Source organism: Equus przewalskii, chromosome 1, assembly GCF_037783145.1.
Source record: "Equus przewalskii isolate Varuska chromosome 1, EquPr2, whole genome shotgun sequence".
Classification (NCBI taxonomy): Eukaryota; Metazoa; Chordata; class Mammalia; order Perissodactyla; family Equidae; genus Equus; species Equus przewalskii.
The window spans coordinates 146,367,806-146,386,682 of NC_091831.1; the positions used below are offsets into that span (position 1 = coordinate 146,367,806).

Genomic DNA, 18,877 nt, shown 5'->3' on the forward strand with positions numbered 1-18,877 from the left:
CTGTTTGTTTCATTTTGGATAGTTTCTTTTTCTGTATCTTCAAGTTCACTAATCTTTTCTTCCACAAAAGTTAATCTGGTGTTAATCTCATCCAGTGTGTTTATCTCATATATATACTTTTCATATCTACAAGTTCAATTTTTTAAAATATCTTCCATTTATTTCTTCATGCTTATGCTTCTCTCTGTTTTCTTGAATATGTTGAATGTATTTATAATAGCTGTTTTAAAGTCCTTGTGTAGGGGCCGGCCCAGTGGCGCAGCGGTTAAGTGCATGTGTTCTGCTTCTCTGCGGCCTGGGGTTCGCAGGTTCGCATCCCGGGTGTGGACATGGCACTGCTTGGCACGCCATGCTGTGGTAGGCATCCCACATACAAAGCAGAGGAAGATGGGCATGGATGTGAGCTCAGGGCCAGGCTTCCTCAGCAGAAAGAGGAAGACTGGCAGTAGTTAGCTCAGGGCTAATCTTCCTCAAAAAAAAAAAAAAAAAAAAAAATAAAGTCCTTGTCTACCAATTCTGTCATCTGCCTCATTTCTAGTTCTGTTTTTATTGACTGATGTTTCTCCTTGTTTGCCCTGATAATTTCTGTTTGGGTGCCAGACATTGTGATTTTACATCGTTATGTGCTGGAGTTTTAAATTTTGTATTCCCTTAAGTATTTTTGGGGTTTGTTCTGGGATACAGTTATTTGAAAATAGTTTGATGTATTCAAGGCCCTGGATGTTTTCAGAGGTCTTTTTTACTCTATCTGGTGAGTATAGAAACTATTCACAGTATTGTGTGAGCACTAAGGATTGTTCTGTCTGCCCCTTTCCAGTGCTTCTTTCCCTGGCCCTGATCTCTTCCTCTCACACATACACAGTTAAGGTCTCAGCAAAGATGTTGAGGGGATCCCTCTCTAAACACCCAGAGCTTGTTCTTTGTGCAGCTCTCTCTTCTCCAGTGTTCTTCTCTGCCCTGGCCTCCCCAAAACTCTGGATTTTGTCTCCTTAACTCAGTGAAACTCCTTGGCTTTGTTTGGCTTCCCCCATTCCTGTGCTATGGCTTGGAAACTCTTCAGGTGGTGAGCTGGGGGCAGTCGTAAGGCTTGCTTCGTTTATTTCCCTTCTCTCATGGATTCCTGTTCTGTGCTGCCTGTTGTCTAGTGTCTAAAATCCATCGTGGCATATATTTTGTCTGTTTTACTAGCTGTTTAAGGTGGGAAGGTAAATCTGGTCTTTATTACTCTATGGTGGCCAGGAGCTGAAGTGGTTTGGTGGGGAATATTTAAATCTCAAAGAGGAGTCATATTTCACAGTTATGCTGTCTTTAGAAATCTGTGTTTTATCTTTATACCCAAATATAGCTTCAAAAATATTTTCCTTGCCCTTGAGACATGCCATAAGCTCTTCTGATGATTAATTCTAGTACTGTTCCCATTGAGATTAAAATTGTGGGTAAAAATAATTTTCTTATTTTTCTGTTGAAGAGCAGAATCTTACATAAACTATATATGACATTTATAAAACCATGCTGTTATCTGTTTGGTGAATTATCTAGCCTCCTCCCTAAATGTAGGAGAATTTTATTACTTCAGCCTAGATTCTATTAGTCTTAACTGGGTTTCCTTTCCTCCTGTGTTATGTCCTCTCTTGCTCTCAAGTCCTTCAGTGGCTCCCCTTGTCTACTGAAGTAGAATGAGGACCATCCTCTTCCTAGCCTGATATTTGCAGTCTGAACTCAGTTAACCTTTCAGGCCTTTGTATTCTTTCTCCACAATCAGAACTCTTTTCTGTTTAGAGTAATCTATGCGTTCATTTTCCCATGCACTTGTATGTTGTGCTCATTTCCTCTTTACCATTGCTTACCTCCTCAGTCAGTTAGCTTTTGCCTTGAAACAAACCACCTCGAAGCTCAGAGGCTAAAACAATAATCAAGTATTAGTTAACCATTCTGTGGCTTGGCACTTTGGACTCAGCTGAATGGTTCTTCCTTTGGTCTTGTCTGGGCTCACTTATGTGTGGCAATCAGCTAGGTTGGGATTTTTCACAGTCTGGGTTCCAGAACCAGTGAAAGAGGACAAGTCTAGTGCATAAGTGCTTTTCAAGCTTCTGGGTTCATGTTTGCTAATGTCCCATTGGTCCAAGCAAGTCACAGAGCCAACTTCAGTTTCTAGGATGGAGAAAGAAACTCTTGATGGAAGATGTAGCAAGGTCACGTTATAAAGGGATGTGTATACAGGAATGGGAGGAATTTGTGCCTATTTTGCAATCTACCAAAGTGCTATTTATCCTATCTACCTCCTCCAAGAAACTTTGTATGATCATCCTAGCCCATGTCAACTTCCCTCAGTACTGATTTGTCATATGCACTTGGCCCTTACAGTTTGATGTTGATTAACTTTTTATATTTTTTACCTTTTAAATCCAGAGAATTAGTATCAATTTCTGTTTTTGTATTTTGTGTTCTATTTCAAAGAATAATTTGGAAATAATTGCTTAACTTTTTTTCTTCCCTAGTTTGTAAACTCCTTGAAGGTAAAACTGTGCATTATGTTTCTTTCTGCTCTTCTATGAATTCATAACAGTTTATTAAATGACTGTTGAATTTTCAAATCAACTTCCACTTATTTGCTTTAGGAGTCCTTAATTTGAGCTGTGTAGGACGTGAAAGACATTTCATTTATTCTTCCATTGATTAAACATTTATTGAAAGAGTGTTCTATGGTCAGTATTATGGTAGATACTAAGAATACAAAGATGAATAGAGTTCTCCTCTTGACCTCAAGAAATTATAGTCTGTTAGGAAGACATTGTAAACTGTGTATGTGCTTCTAATCTTATATCATTACTCTGAACCTGGATTTCTGCTCCATGCTCAACTCACAGGTTAACTGGCTTTTCACCATTCCATAGATGAGGCAGTCTCCTGCTATCTGTCACACTACTGAATGGCTGTTCCCAAATCTATTCTGTGTCTGGCTTTCCCTGCCTCTGGTTTATATGACTATTTTCTGTTTCTGTTCTTTTTATAAGAGATATTAGTCATAGAGTAGATAATACATATATATGTAATTTAAAGAATAATTATAAATTCAAGTGTTCAAGAAATAGAACATTGCCAGCATCTTCCTCATCTCCTTCCCCTTCTTTACCCCAAAGGAATGCATTCTTGTGATTTTTGTGAAAAATCGTGTCCTTTGTTTTTTTGGTAAACTTACTACCTGTGTTTGCATCCCTATTTAACATAGTTTAGTTTTGCTTATTTTGAACTTATGTAAAAGGGCTTATATCGTATGTATACTTTTGTCTTGCTTGATTTTTTTTTTTTTAAGTGAGGAAGATTGCCCCTGAGCTAACAGCTGGTGCCAATCTTCCTGTTTTTGCTTGAGGAAGATTGTCCCTGAGCTAACATCTATGCCGGTCTTCCTCTATTTTGTATATGGGACTCCACCACAGCATGGCTTGATGAGTGGTGCATAGGTCTGTGCCCGGGATCTGAACTGGCAAACCCTGGGCTGCCGAAGTGGAGTGCATGAGCTTAATCATTACACCACCAGGCCGGCCCTTGCTTGATTTATTTCAAATGTCGTTTGTGAGATTCATTCATGTAGTTCAGTATAGCAGTAGTTTCTTCATTTTCATTTTAGTGTAGTTTTTGTGGTAGGTAGAATAATGGTCCTCCAAAGATGTTCACATTCGAATCCCTGAAACCTGTGACTATATTAGCTTATACGGCAAGAGAGACTTTGCAGATGTAATGAAGTTAAGGCACTGGAGATGGGAAGATTATCCTTGATTATCCAGGGTGGGTTCAGTGTAATCACAGAGGGCCTTATGATTACAGGCATATCTATTTTGTCAAGAAAAATAAGGAGATGATGATGATGGAAGCAGAGATCAGAGAGAGATTTGAAGATGCTGCACTACTAGTTTTGAAGATGGAATATGGGGCCATGAGCCAAAGAATACAAGCGGCTTCTAGAAGCTGGAAAAGGCAAGGAAAGGATTCTCCTCTAGAGCCTCCAGAAGGAGCATAGCCTTGCTGACACCTTGATTTTAGCCCCAGAGGAAGCCTGAGCTTCTGATCTGCAAAACTGTAAGATTATAAATTTGTGTTGTTTATTTGGGGTCACTAAATTTGAGGTTACATCAGAAGTAGGAAACTAATGCATTTTTTTACTGTGTGAATATACTACAGTTTACCCATTCTTTTCCTGGACGTTTGGCTTGTTTCCAGTTTTTGACATTTATGGACAGTGTGACTATGAGCATTCTTGTGTATGTTTCCTGGTGCATGTGAGAGAAGAGTGTTTTAGGATATATACCTAGGAAAAGAGTTGCCTGTCACAGGGTGCTCAGATTTTCAACTTTCCTTTAAAATACAGACCTATTTTTTAAAGTATATTCCTACAAGTAGTGTATGAGAGTTTTTGATTTTCTATTTTTAAGTAATTTCTTCTTTGGTATTCACTATGATACTGCTAACTTCCTTTATGTAGGTGGGTACTCAAAATTTGCTTCAAGTCAAAACACATTTGGGAACTAATTTATACTTTTTCCAGTCTAGAAATAGTAGGTGGCATTGGTTTATTTTTATTCCCTTTTTGATCAACTAATTTTTCTGTTAACTTTAAAAACAAAATTATAACAATGTGAATGCTGTAATTTAATTTGTAATCATAGTTGTAGAGTAATAATTTTCTCTTGCTGACAAGAACGTTTTTATATGAATTTGTTAAGTAGTCGTTGTATAATAGGTTTAAATTCTCAGCCTCCATGAGAACATGATAATTTCCTTTCGTCAACATTCAAGCAATACAGATACTGTTTTGGACAGTAGTATGTCTGTGAATGTGACTATTTCTCCTTCTGTTGGTTAAGAAGCATGCAAAGTGATGTACTAAGTAATGACTACCATTTATGGAGCACAGTCAGTGCGCCAGGCACTGTGATAAATAAACACTTACATGTATCATATGATAATTTTAAATCTTAGATAGCCGCTGTTGTTATCCCTTTTTTATGGATAAGAAAATTGAGGCACAGGGAAGTTAAGTAGTGGGCCCTAGTTTATACAGCCAGGATTTGAATCCAGGTAGTCTGGTCTTAATCTATTTTATGAGGAGTTCTTGGAGTTAGAAGACAATCAACACACAGCAGTGTTATGTTAATTTTTAAGGTAGTACTCCTATAGGGCGTTCTCTTCATTAAGTGTGGTTTGGTCTAGTTTATGTTTTTGGAATTCTTTTTTTTTTTATTTGAGTTCACAGTTTACTTCATTGCGAAATTTCAGTAGTACATTATTTCATTATTTCTTGACTGTCACCACATAAGTGCTCCCCTTCATTCCTTTCCCACCCCTGCTCCCCTTCCCCTGGTAACCACTTTGTCTTTCTCCATCTGGCTTATTTCGCTTAGCGTAATTCCCTCCAGGTCCATCCATGTTGTTGCAAATGGGATGATTTTGTCTTTTTTCTGGCTGACTAGTATTCCGTTGTATGTATATACCACATCTTCTTTATCTATTCATCAGTTGATAGGCATTTGGATTGTTTCCACGTCTTGGCTATTGTGAATAGTGCTGCAACGGACATAGGGGTACCTATGTTTCTTTGGATTGTTGATTTCAAGTTGTTTGGGTAGATACCCAGTAGTGGGATGGCTGGGTCATATGGTAGTTCTATTTTTAGTTTTTTGAGGAATCTCCATACTGTTTTCCATAGTGGCTGCACCAGTTTGCATTCCTACCAGCAGTGTATGAGAGTTCCTTGTCTCCATACCCTCTTCAACATTTGTTATTTTCAGTCTTAGTGATTATAGCCATTTTAACAGGTGTAAGGTCGTATCCTAGTGTAGTTTTGATTTGCATTTTTCTGATGGTTAGTGATGTTGAACATCTTTTCATGTGTTTGTTGGCCATCTGTATATCTTCTTTGGAAAAATGTCTGTTCATATCCTCTGCCCGTTTTTTGATTGGGCTGTTTGTTTTTCTGTTGTTCAGTTGTGTGAGTTCCTTATATATTATGGAGATTAACCCCTTATCAGATATATGATTTGCAAATATTTTCTCCCAATTGGTGGGTTGTCTTTTTTGTTTTGATGCTAGTTTCTTTTGCCTTGCAGAAGCTCTTTGATGAAGTCCCACTTGTTTATTTTTTCTTTTGTTTCCTTGTCTGAGAAGACATGGTATTTGAAAAGACCCTTTTAAGTTTGATGTCAAAGAGTATACTACCTATATTATCTTCCAGGAGTTTTATGGTTTCAGGACTTGCTTCAAGTTTTTGATCCATTTTGAGTTTATTTTTGTGTATGGCATGAGATAATGGTCTACTTTCATTCTTTTGCACGTGGCTCTCCAGTTTTCCCTGAACCATTTATTGAAGAAACTATCTTTTCTCCATTGTATGTTCTTGGCACCTTTGTTGAAGATTAGCTGTCTGTAGATGTGCAGTTTTTCTTCTGGGCTTTCAGTTCTGTCCCATTGATCTGTCTGTTTTTGTACCAGTACCCTGCTGTTTCGATTACTATTGCTTGGTAGTACATTTTGAAGTCAGGGATTGTGATGCCTCCAGCTTTGTTCTTTTTTCTCAGTATTGCTTTAGCAATTCTGTTTTTGGAATTCTTATGTAATTTTCTATCCGTTTGCTTTTGTGCCTCTTATCATTCTTATTTTCCTTCTCCCTTTATTTCTCATTTTTCCTCTCATCTTTCTTTTATATTTGTATATGTGAATCTGTATGACTTTTAAATTACATACAGTTTGATGTCTCATTTTTAGCTAGTTGAGTAACTTCGCCAAATATTTATTGATTAACTACAAAGTTCATAATTTTTTATTATGGCAGAGGATATAATGATTATGATATGGTCTTCATCTTCAAGAAGTTTGTAATCTAGGGGATTGCCAATGTTTACTTATTAAGTTGTTGGCTATTTTCTCCTCAATCTTTTTCAGTTGGGCAAATGTTTCAAATGGTTTTTCACCACATGTTATTTTACAAATTGAATCTCCATTTGGTATGTTCTGTCCATATTTTGATCATCTTTGAGCCTGTTTTGGCAACAACTCCAGATTTAGCATCATTGTCCAAATTCATTAGCATTCTATTTACTCCCTATTTTAGGTCATTGAGGATATTTTCAAGGAGGGATTTATTTAGTTTCTTTCTTCCAGTATCTAGTTTTCTTGCACTAAGATTGATTACTTTAAAGTTATTAGTGTTATTGAAAAAATGAATCCTAAACACAGTATTTGACAGCACTGGTACTGCAGCCAAATTACATTAATTTTTTCAGCTATAGTCCATGATATAGAATCAAAAAGAACCTGTGGTTCATGAACACCTTTGAGAAACTCTTGCCCCATACCAAAGAAGCCTGGTGTATTAGTTTTCTATTGCTGCATAACAAATTACCTAAAACTTACTGTTTTATTTATTTTTTTTTTTGAGGAAGATTAGCCCTGAGCTAACATCTGCCACCATTCTTCCTCTTTTTGCTAAGGAAGACCAGCCCTGAGCTAACATCCATGCCTATCTTCCTCTACTTTTTTTTTTTTTTAATGTATGGGATGCCTACCACAGCATGGCTTGCCAAGCAGTGCCCTGTCCGCACCCGGGATCCGAACCGGCAAACCCCAGGCCTCCAAAGTGGAAAGTGCACACTTAACCGCTGCACCACCGGGCCAGCCCCTAAAACTTAGTGTTTTAAAACAATAACATTTATTCTTTCACAGTGTCTGTGGGTCAGGATTTTGGGTGTGACTCAGCTGGGTACTCTGTTTCAGGGTCAGTCATGGGCTGCAATCGAAGTAGGCTGTAGTCATCACAAGGCTCAACTAGGAAAGGATCTATTTCCAAGGTCATTCCAATGGTTGTTGGCATGATTCCGTTTCTTGTGGATGGTTTGACTGAGGGCCTCAGTTCCCTACTAGCTGTTGGTACCTATTATAAGTGGAATCATATAATACTGCTAGCAGAGGCTGCCCTTAGTTCTTTGCCATGTGGGCCTTTCCTTGGGGCAACATGGCAGCTTGCTTCATCAGAGCAAGCAAGTGAGAAGAGCTAGACAGAGAATGGGAGCAAGATAGATGTCACGGTCTCTAATAATATCTGGAAAGTGACATCCTATCACTTTTTCTGTATTCTTTTCGTTAGAAGCAAGTCATTACATCCACCCACACTAAAGGGGAGAAGATCAGTAGCAGGAGTTGGGGATCATTAGAAGCAGCCTGGTAGCCGTTGCTAGCTTATAGGATTCTAGGGTTTTCCGCAAGGGTGCAATTCCTAATTGGAACAGGTGTATTCTTAGATTTATTTCAGTGTTCTGAAGGATCTACCCAGGGTACCACTTTGTTTTATGATCTTTCCACTGGTAATTTAGAGTGAGATAGTGAAAATTATTTGACTTTTGTAGTTACATCTGAGCGATACCTAGAAGTCTTACTTAAAATTTAAATTTTTTTTGTATTGTGGTAAAATATTTATAAGATTTAGCATTTTAACCATTTTTAAGTGTACAATTCAGTGGCCTTAAGTGCATTAACATTGTTGTGCAACCGTCACCACCATCCAGCTCCAGAACTTTTTCGTCTTCCCAAAATGAAACTCTATACCCATTAAACACTGAATCCCCATCGCCCCCTTCTCACAGCTGCTGGCAACCACCAGACAGAAGCTAGGAGGAAACTAGGAGGGGAGCTTGCTTTTATAGAGAAAAAGGAGGCGTAGGGAGGGGCTGTTCTAAATGAAAGTCCTTTGGGAGAAAGTAACAGTACAGGGCAGCAATGGTTTCTCATTGGCTAAGCTGTGATATTTCTCATTTTGGGCTGTTGCTGGGTGGGGAGAGAAATCTTCCTTCAGTAGTAAAGTAGTTGTACTTCCTGTGGAAGATACAAGAGTGTGTCTCTGGAGTAATTGTATGAAATGGCATGAGAGCTCCCCCTGCAGGCCCTCCTGACTCCAGTTTAGTTGAGGTTTCTCTTACTTGTTTCGCATCCTCTACATCTCAAACTAACGTGCTTGTATTATTGCTGATTAATTTTTAAATATTAGTCATTGTCTGTTGGCTTTCCACTATCTAAGATGAGGATTTAGCTTTTTCACTACCTCATTCCTACTACAGTTGGTTTCTTACCAATCTTAAAATTTATTAAAGAGTCTAAAAAGTTATTTTGATTTTTTAGCATTGATTTATATCTAATGATATTTGCTATATTAAAATTAAAACAGGTATTTTAAATTTATTTTAAAATAATAAAATTCTATGGAGAATATTGATATTTTTAATTTTTAGCCACCCACTTGTGTTTAGGTTGTAAGTTTTGACTAGCCTTTCGTGTCTTTTGGTTTAAATATTAGTTCAGTTTTCAAAACCTTTGAAATGATACTCAGATCTGTCTCAGGTATGTACGACTGAGTGGTCAGTCTGGGACCTGGACAGTGGATCTAAGCCTTAGTTCCGTTCTCAAAGTTAGTGATATGCTGTTTAATGTCAGGTCTTTTAGGGATGCTAAGATTGATCAGGAGTCTAAGTATTACCAGTCTCATCCATTCATTAAGTTCTAACTCAAACAACCTTTCACCTAAGAGTTTTGGCAGCCATTGATAATCATTGCCTAGATTATTTCATTAGATATTGCAAAATGGTGAATTTTTAATTCTGTAGTCATCAACTATTCGGTTTCTGTGAAATACAGTTACTACTACAGGAAAGGCAGGATAAATGCTTGATTTGTTTTCCTTTTATTTATATTCAGAGTAATGAATTAGTGCCCTAGCCAATTGTTCGTAATGTCTAACAAGTTGTTTTGAGTATCATTATGAACTCATGGGTTATTAATGTATTTCATATGTTCCAATTGGTTACAATCATTATTCTTTTGGATGTCAAATTTTCTTCCCTTAAACCAGTATGAGCCCCTTCCACTTGGCTCCTGTGCCCTTTGGAGTTGACTCCATTATCTTGGACAAAGTTGGATTTACTGTGAACATAATGAAGCTTAAAACTTCAGGGTTCTTCATTTGCATAGGCTTCTTTCAAGGCTTTGGGACCAAGGCTTTAGTAATTCGTCATATAGATATTGTAAAATTTGCGAAAGTAAGATTTTTAAGAGGAGGGTGCCCCACTTGTAAACTCAGGCCCCACAAAACCTGCATCTTTCCCTAGTCTTTGGTATATTCCCTGCTTTGAAGCGCAGCAAGATTCTAGGCTCATCTTTTATATTTCCTGTCTCAGTTTTAGAGGTAGTTATTTTTCCAAGGAGCTTTTGTTCTTTTTTGAGGGAAATTGGTGTTTGGAACCCTCAGTCTGCATGCTAGGGATGTTAATGCTACTGGGCTGCATTGCTTCGAGGACTTTTCAATGGTTAGAGTTGTGAAACACATATTTAAATAAAGATCATGACATTTTTTCATGTTTTCTTCAATTAAGATTTCAGGATTTTAAGTTGACTTTGACTTTTGTATTTATATCTCTTTATGCTGAAAATGTTGATTCCTAGTGACTTAAAATATATCATCACTTATTTGCTGTGTCCTGCAATATACCAATAATAGTTTTAAAATAACAGAACTGATACTACTTCTAACCATAAAACTATTAAGTGCAGTTTTAAGATTCCTTTGTGGTTTTTTTATTCCTTAAGATGTATCCCACTAGGGATGTACAATCAAAATACTGTATTTTAAGGCCATGTGAATTATTTTTCTGTAGGATTATGCCACAGACTTGGTATGCAGTGGGTGATAGGTTTCAGTTTGTTTTAAATTTTTAGAAATTGTTCACCCTACATTTTTAGAGTTTTTCTTTTTTTTTTTTTTTAAGATTGGCACCTGAGCTAACATCTGTTGCCAATCTTCTTTTTTTTCTCTTTCTTCTTCTTCTTCTTCTCCCCAAAGCCCCCAGTACGTAGTTGTATATTCTAGTTGTAGGTCCTTCTGGTTGTGCTGTGTGGGACACCACCTCAGCGTGGCCTGATGAGCGATGCCATGTCCGTGCTCAGGATCCAAACTGGTGAATCCCTGGGCTCCCGAAGCAGAGCACGTGAACTTAACCACTCGGCCATGGGGCTAGCCCCCTTTATTTTCTTTTTTTGATTTAATTTTTTCTTTTGATTGTATTGAAGGAAGAGGCTACCGCTCAATATCTGAACAAAGTGCTAAATTTCTTGCTCTCTGTACAAGGGAGAGCTGTGAAACTTAGAGATCAGGGATTGGTGAAGGGGGAATGTTTAGGAAGAGGTTGAACTTATGCTATGCAGATGTGGTTACGAAGTGTGGCTCTTACTGACTGGTTGACTTTCTGAAGTGTGGTCGCTCATGGGAAGCTATCATTGATAGAGTGGAATGAGCTTAAAGCCAGTTCTGATGATTACTTATTGCTGTGGTCCTTTCTTGAATTCGGAATTTAAGAGTTTTTTTTCTCATATGTAAAACAAGGTCAAAACTCTATCACAAGATACATTCATAGAAGTCTGACTTCCATCATTATCCCCTCCATCCTATTTTCTCCTTTCTTTTAAACAAAGATTGGCAAAAAACAGTCTCCAGGCCAAACTTGGCCACCCACCTCTTTTTGTAAATAAAACTTTGTTGGAACACAGCCGTACTTATTTGTAGACATATCGTATATGGCTTCTTTTGTGCTACAGTGGCAGAGCTGAGTAGCTGTGACAGAGATTATATGGCTTGCAAAGACTGAGATATTTACTATCTGGCCCTTTACGGTAAAAATTTACTGACTTGTGCTATAGAGAATCGTTTTCATCACTTTTGGCTTATCTTTCCTTTTTTTAAAAAATAAAAGCAAGTACATTAATATACTTAACATTTACCTTCCTTTTACACAAAAGGTAGTGTACTGTAAACACTTTACTGCATCTTGCTTTTTTTCATTTAACAATATATCCTGAAAATCACTCTGTATCAATATATCTTCTTCCTGGACTAGTACTCTCTTATATAGCTGAGCCATTTTTGTATTCAACCAATCCCCTATTGATGGACTGTTAGTTTTTTTGTAGTCTTTTGTGGTTATAAATCATTTCACATATTTTCGCCATTGTACCCTTGGGATAGATTTCTTGAAGTGGAATTGCTGGATTAGTGTTTAAATATATGTTATGTTATTATGCTGAATATTATCAGATTCCCCTCCATGGCACCCAGACCCATACCTTTTTTCTTTTTTTTACTGTGGTAAAGAACACATAACATAAAATTTACTATCTTAATCATTTTTTTTTTTTTTTAAAGATTGTTACCTGAGGGGCTGGCCCCATGGCCGAGTGGTGAAGTTCTCGCGCTCCGCTGCAGGCAGCCCAGTGTTTCGTTGGTTCGAATCCTGGGCGCGGACATGGCACTGCTCATTAAACCACGCTGAGGCAGCGTCCCCCATGCCGCAACTAGAAGGACCCACAACAAAGAATATACAACTATGTACCGGGGGGCTTTGAGGAGAAAAAGGAAAAAAATAAAAAAAATCTTTAAAAAAAAAAAAAAGATTGGCACCTGAACTAACAACTGTTGCCAGTCTTCTTTTTTCCCTGCTCTTTCTCTCCATATCCCCCCAGTATGTAGTTGCATATTTTAGTTGTGGGTCCTTCTAGTTGTGGCATGTGGGATGCCGCCTCAGCATGGCCTGATGAGCGGTGCTGTCACCGCACCCAGGATCTGAACCTGCAAAACCCTGGGCTGCCAAAGCAGAGTGTGCGCGTGAACTTAACTACTCAGCCATAGGGCCAGCCCCTTAATCATTTTTAAGTGTATGGTAGTGTTAAGTATATTCACATTGTTCTGAAACAGATTTCCAGAACTTTTTCATCTTGCAGATTTGAAGCTCCATACCCGTTAAATAACAACTCCCCTTTTCCTCCTCCCCTCCTGCTTCTAGTAACCACCATTCTACTTTCTGTTTACGTGATTTTGACTACTCTAGATATCTCATATAACTGGAATCATAAGAGTATTTGTCCTTTTGCGACTGGGTTATTTCATGCAGCATAATGTTCTCAAAATTCATCTATGTTGTAGCATGGGACAGGATTTCCTCCTTTTTTAAGGCTGAATAATATTCCATTGTATATATACCACATTTTCTTTATCCATTCATCTGTTGGTGGACATTTAGGCTACTTTCACCTTTTGGCTCTTGTGAATAATGCTGGTGTGAACTAGAGTGTACAAATATCTGTTTGAGTCCTTTCAGGGTTTTTTGGGTATATACCCAGAAATGGAATTGCTGAATTATATGGGAATTATGTGTTTAATTTTTTGAGGAACCACCATACTGTTTTCCATAGTGGCTTCAGCATTTTGTGTTCTCAGTAACAGTATACAACAGTTCCAATTTCTCCATATCCTCACCAACACCTGTTATTTTCTGTTTTCTTTCTTTTTGATAGTAGCCATTCTAATGGGTATGAGGTAATTTCTCATATGGTTTTGATTTTCATTTCTCTAATGATTGGAGATGTTGATCATCTTTTCGTATGCTTGTTGGCTATTTGTATGTCTTCTTTGGAGAAATAGGTCCTTTGCCCATTTTTTGATTGAGTTACTAGACTTTTTTATGGTTGAAGTGTTCTTTATATATTCCGAGTATTAACCCCTTATCAGATATATAGTTTTCAGTTTTCTCCTATTCCATAGGTTGTCTTTTGACATAAATTAAAAAATTTTTTTTTAATTGAGTTATTGATAGGTTACAATCTTGTGAAATTTCAGTTGTACATTAATGTTTGTCAGTCATGTTGTAGGTGCACCATTTCACCCTTTGTGCCCACCCCCCACCCCACCTTTCCCCTGGTATCCACTAAACTGTTCTTAGTCCGTAATTTTAAATTCCTCATATGAGTGGAGTCATACACAGATTGTCCTTCTCTCGCTGGCTTATTTCACTTAACATAATTCTCTCAAGGTCCATCCATGTTATTGCAAATGGAATGATTTTGTTCTGTTTTGCAGCTGAGTAGTATTCCATTGTATATATGTACCACATCTTTATCCATTCGTCTGTTGCTGGACACTTAGGTTGCTTCCACGTCTTGGCTATTGTAAACAGTGCTGCAATAAACATTGGGGTGCATAGGACTTTTGGGATTGCTGACTTCAAGCTCTTTGGATAAATACCCAGTAGTGGGATGGCTGGATCGTATGGTACTTCTATTTTTAATTTTTTGAGGAATCTCCATACTGTTTTCCATAGTGGTTGCACCAGTTTGCATTCCCACCAGCAGTGTATGAGGGTTCGTTTTTCCCCGCAACCTCTCCAACATTTGTTGCTATTAGTTTTAGATATTTTTGTCATTCTAACGGGTGTAAGGTGATATCTTAGTGTAGTTTTGATTTGCATTTCCCTGATGATCAGCGATGATGAGCATCTTTTCATGTGCCTATTGGCCATCAGCATATCTTCTTTGGAGAAATGTCTGTTCATGTCTCCAGCCCATTTCTTGATTGGGTTGTTTGATGTTTTGTTGTTGAGTTGCAAGAGTTCTTTATATATTATGGATATTAAGCCTTTGTCAGATATATGACTTGCAAATATTTTTTCCCAGTTAGTGGGTTTTTTTTTGTTTCAATCCTGTTTTCATTTGCCTTGAAGAAGCTCTTTAATCTGATGAGGTCCCATTTGTTTATTCTTTCTATTGTTTCCCTTCTCTGAGAAGGCATGGTGTCCGAAAAGATCCTTTTAATACCGATGTCAAATAGTGTACTGCCTACGTTTTCTTCCAGAAGCCTTATGGTTTCAGGTCTCACCTTTAGGTCTTTGATCCATTTTGAGTTTATTTTGGTGAATGGTAAAAAAGAATGGTCAATTTTCATTCTTTTACATGTGGCTTTCCAGTTTTCCCAGCACCATTTGTTGAAAAGACTTTCTTTTCTCCATTGTATGCCCTCAGCTCCTTTGTCAAAGATAAGCTGTCCATAGATGTGTGGTTTTATTTCTGGGCTTTCAATTCTGTTCCATTGATGTGTGCACCTGTTTTTGTACCAGTACCATGCTGTTTTGATTACTGTAGCTTTGTAGTATGTTTTGAAGTCAGGGATTGTGATGCCTCCCGTTTTGTTCTTTTTTTCTGAGGATTGCTTTAGCAATTCGGGGTCTTTTGTTGCCCCATATGAATTTTAGGATTCTTTGTTCTAATTCTGTAAAGAATGTCATTGGGATTCTGATTGGGATGGCATTGAATCTGTAGATTGCTTTAGGTAGAACAGACATTTTAACTATGTTTATTCTTCCAATCCATGTACATGGAATGTCTTTCCATCTCCTTATGTCGTCATCCACTTCTCTCAGAAAGGCCTTGTAATTTTCATTATATAGGTCCTTCACTTCCTTGGTTAAATTTACCCCAAGGTATTTTATTCTTTTTGTTGCGATTGTGAATGGTATTGTATTCTTGAGTTCTTTTTCTGTTGGTTCATTACTGGAGTATAGAAAGGCTACTGATTTATGCAAATTGATTGTATACCCTGCAACTTTGCTGTAGTTGTTGATTACTTCTAAGAGTTTTCCAATGGATTCTTTGGGCTTTTCTATATATAAGATCATGTCGTCTGCAAACAGCGAGAGTTTCACTTCTTCTCTCCCTATTTGGATTCCTTTTATTCCTTTTTCTTGCCTGATTGCTCTGGCCACAACCTCCAGTACTATGTTAAATAAGAGTGATGATAGAGGGCATCCTTGCCTCGTTCCTGTTTTCAGGGGGATGGCGTTCAGTTTTTGCCCATTGAGTATGATGTTGGCTATGGGTTTGTCGTGTATGGCCTTTATTATGTTGAGGTAGTTTCCTTCTATGCCCATTTTGTTCAGAGTTTTTATCATAAATGGCTGTTGGATCTTGTCAAATGCCTTCTCTGCATCTATTGAGATGGTCATGTGGTTTTTATTCCTCAGTTTGTTGATGTGGTGTATCATGTTGATTGATTTGTGGATGTTGAACCATCCCTGTGTCCCTGGTATGAATCCCACCTGATCATGATGTATGATTCTTTTGATGAATTGCTGAATTCTGGTTGCCAAAATTTTGTTGAGAATTTTTGCATCTATGTTCATCAGTGATATTGGCCTGTAGTTCTCTTTTTTCGTGGTGTCCTTGTCAGGTTTTGGTATCAGCATGATGTTGGCCTCATAGAATGTGTTAGGAAGTGTTCCATCTTCCCTAATTTTTTGGAATAGCTTGAAAAGGATAGGTATTAAATCCTCTCTGAAAGTTTGGTAGAATTCCCCAGGAAAGCCATCTGGTCCTGGGGTTTTATTCTTTGGGATGTTTTTGATTGCTGTTTCAATCTCTTTCCTTGTGATTGCTCTGTTCAAATTGTCTGCCTCTTCTTGAGTGAGCTTTGGGAGATTGTAGGAGTCCAAGAATTTATCCATTTCCTCTAGGTTATCCATTCTGTTGGCATATAGTTTTTTGTAGTATTCTCTTATAATCTGTTGTATTTCTGCAGAGTCTGTTCTTATTTCTCCTCGCTCATTTCTGATTTTGTTTATTTGAGCTTTCTCCCTTTTTTTCTTTGTAAGTCTGGCTAGTGGTTTGTCAATTTTATCTATCTTCTCAAAAAACCAGCTCTTTGTCTCATTGATCCTTTCTACTGCTTTTTTTGTTTCAATAGTATTTATTTCTGCTCTGATTTTTATTATTTCTCTCCTTCTGCTGACTTTGGGCTTCATTTGTTCTTTTTTCTCTAGTTCAGTTAGGTGTGCTTTAAGGTTGCTTACTTGGGATTTTTCTTGTTTGTTAAGATGTGCCTGTATTGCGATGAATTTTCCTCTTAATACAGCTTTTGCTGTATCCCATATGAGTTGGTATGGCATGCTATCATGTTCATTTGTTTCCAGGTATTTTTTTATTTCTTGTTTAATTTCTTCAATGATCCATTGCTTGTTCAGTAGTGTGTTGTTTAGTCTCCACATCTTTGTGCCTTTCTCAGCTTTTTTCTTGTAATTAATTTCTAGCCTTATAGCACTATGATCTGAGAAGATGCTTGTTATTATTTCAATTTTTTTAAATTTGTAGAGGCTTGCCTTGTTTCCCGACATATGGTCTATCCTAGAGAATGTTCCATGTGCACTTGAGAAGAATGTGTATTCAGCTCTTTCAGGGTGGAGTGATCTATATATGTCTATTAAGTCCAATTGTTTTAGTTTTTCATTTAGCTCCACTATTTCCTTGTTGATTTTTCTGTCTGGATGATCTGTCCATTGCTGTGAGTGGGGTGTTGAGGTCCCCTACTATTATTGTGTTGTTTTTAACATCTTCCTTTAGGTCTGTTAATAGTTGCTTTATGAATCTTGGTGCTCCTGTGTTGGGTGCATAGATATTTATAAGCGTTATTTCTTCTTGATGAAGTGTCCCTTTGATCATTATATATTGTCCCTCTGTGTCTCTCTTTACCTGTCTTATTTTGAAATGCACTTGGTCTGATATGAGAATTGCAACACCTGCCTTTTTTTCCTTGCTATTTGCTTGAAGTATTGTCCTCCACCCCTTCACCCTGAGTCTGTGTTTGTCCTTGGGGCTGAGGTGTGTTTCCTGGAGGCAACAAATTGTTGTGTCATGTTCTTTAATCCACTTTGCCACTCTGTGTCTTTTTATTGGAGAGTTCAATCCGTTCACATTGAGAGTGATTATTGATGCATGTGGACTTAGTGCTGTTAATCTGTCGCTCATTATCTTGTTTTCCTGCATTTCTTTTCCTGTTTACTTTAGACTACCCATTTAATACTGCAATTTTGTATGCTGGGTTTCTTAGATTTTTCCTTATTTATGATTTGTGACTCTCTTCTGTACTTTATTTTAGTGTCTACCTTGAAGTTTGTATTTAGAATCTCATGTATAATATAGTCGATTCTCTGGTGGTCTCTTAGCTACTTGACCAATACTCATTTAGACCCTTTGCTCTTCCCCTCCTAAATAATTATTTTCATTTTTTATTCCAACTCGTCTTATTAATTGGTAGTTAGAGTGCTAAGATCGTCCTTGTTTTGGTAGTTTCCTTACCTTTACCCTAATGCTATAATTGCATATTTGCTATCCTGTTCTGGTTCTATCCATCGGTCTCCCTAGTCTGTGGATTGTGTTCCCTTTCTCCCTTTTTTCTTTTTTCAGGTATGAGAGCCTTCTGGAGGATTTCTTGTAATGGACGGATTTTAGTTACAAATTCCCTTAACTTTTGTTTGTCTGGAAAAGATTTAATTTCTCCCTCATATCTGAAGGAAATTCTTGCTGCATAGAGTATTCTTGGCTGAAGATTTTTATCCTTTAAAGCTTTGAATATGTCACTCCATTCTCTCCTAGCTTGTAGGGTTTCTGTAGAGAAATCCGCTGACAGTCTGATAGGGGCTCCTTTATAGGTTATTCTCTTTTTTTTCCTTACTTCCCTGAGTATTCTTTCCTTATCATTCCTTTTTGCCAACTTTACTACTATGTGCCTTGGGGTAGCTCTTTTTACATTGACAAATCTAGGAGATCTAAAACCCTCCTCTACACACATTTCTCCGTCGATCCCTAGATTTGGGAGTTCTCTTCAATAATTTCGTTAAGCACACTTTCTGCTCCATTTTTCTTTTCCATATTCTCGGGAATTCCTATGATCCTTATATTCTTACTCCTCATTGAATCCATTATCTCTCGGAGATTTTCCTCATTTTTTTTTTAATTCTTAGTTGTCTTTCTTCCTCTGGCGCCATTCAGCCTGTCTATCTTCGATTATGCTAATTTTCTCCTCTATGTTGTCTACACGGGCATTCAGAGAATCCGTATTCTGTTTTATCTGGTCCATTGTGTTTTTCATTTCAAGTAATTCTGTTTGATTTTTCTTTATGATTTCAATCTCTTTTGTGAAGTAACTCCAGAACTCGGCTTGTTTCTCTTTCTCTCTACCGCATTG

At 37.5% G+C, this 18,877-nt stretch overlaps 1 protein-coding gene across 11 annotated transcripts in view; it reads left to right on the forward strand.

Moving 5' to 3' along the window:
- Positions 1 to 18,877, forward strand: part of TTBK2 (tau tubulin kinase 2) — a 142,496-nt gene that overhangs the window by 7,416 nt on the left and 116,203 nt on the right. The window contains exon 2 of one of the 11 annotated variants that reach the window (XM_070582888.1): positions 3,826 to 4,077. The exons of the other annotated variants lie outside the window; for them this stretch is intronic. The gene's annotated coding sequence lies outside the window, so the exon portion shown is untranslated. The remainder of the gene's footprint in view (positions 1 to 3,825; positions 4,078 to 18,877) is intronic. 11 annotated transcript variants of the gene reach the window in all.